The sequence below is a fragment of the Mandrillus leucophaeus genome, unplaced genomic scaffold (genome assembly GCF_000951045.1).
Source record: "Mandrillus leucophaeus isolate KB7577 unplaced genomic scaffold, Mleu.le_1.0 Scaffold466, whole genome shotgun sequence".
Classification (NCBI taxonomy): domain Eukaryota; kingdom Metazoa; phylum Chordata; class Mammalia; order Primates; family Cercopithecidae; genus Mandrillus; species Mandrillus leucophaeus.
In genome coordinates, this window is record NW_012104987.1 from 1,014,710 (window position 1) to 1,015,954 (window position 1,245).

Consider the following 1,245-nt stretch of genomic DNA (forward strand, 5'->3'; position numbering starts at 1 on the left):
AAAAAAAAAAAAAAAAAGAATTTCTGACAAGGGAGCACCTGTGGGGTGGTGCGAACTACGTTTAATTCTAACCACAAAGCCGCTCTACCTTGACCTGGTGATCCCGCTACTTAAAACCCTATGTACGAACAAAAATCTGCACACTAATGAACACAATAAATATAAAAACAAAATTAAAAAAAAAACCGAAAAAGTCAACTCAAGATTTCTGGGTAGATTTGTTGACCATTGTGGATAGTTTCTACGCTTCGCTGAATATCCAACACTAGTTAGTTGTCTTGGAACACAGCTAAATAGGGCTCCATCACTTGCCAAGAAACAAAGAATGATGCTCCAAGATCCACAGGAGTAAAAATCACTGCAAGGTCCCCTTCCTGCCATTTTAGGATTTAAAATATCTGTGAAAAATGGAGGGGCTCTTTTTGAGTCATTGATAGAGAAATAACACAGATCCTAAGGCTTCCTTCAACCTCTGCCGGCCCCATGACTGCCCCGCTGCAGGCTTGGTCCTGCCCAGTCCCTGAGCTGGTGAGAATGAAGCCTGGTGTCCACTAGGCCCTTAGCTCTAAAAGCGGGTGTCTGGTTTGGGGTCCGATGCCTTACACTGTTATCCATTGCCCAGGGAGCTGCAGGCCTCTCTATAAACCTGTAATCTGTGTCCATGGGGTTGATTTTCTTGCCTGGTTCCTGATTTATGTCTGAATCTTGTCTAATGCTAGAAGATATCCTTGCTCTCTGCTGATTTGGCAGGGGTTTAAACACCAAGCCTGGCTCCTGTTGCTCTTCTCCAGTGAGCTGGACCCTGCCCTCTCGCTCTGGTCTCTGCCTCCTGCAAAATGAACTTTCCTGAAACCGAAAGGAACCAATCCATCATATATGGTCAGTGTCAGAGACTGTGCCCTCAATACTTAAAGTTTCAAGACCTTTGGAAACCGAGGTCGTCGCTGTCTTGCCCTGGGTGTCACATCCCCCAGGGATTTGGCATTAGGATGACTGCTCCTTACCTGGGGCAGGCCTACCATCAGGTTGGTTTACTCCTTTGCAACTTTGTCTATTAGAGGCGTACCCCAGTTTCCCTACATAGCCGGTGCCTCCGGACTTGCCCTTGAACTCCCATCTTCTTAGGAACCAGAGTTATTTGCTCTCCATTCACTTATTTATTCCCATGGCTCCATCTTTTAATTTTGTCCAATGTGCATAATGTATAAAGTTCCATCATGAGGCATTTATCCTGAGGCCACCTGA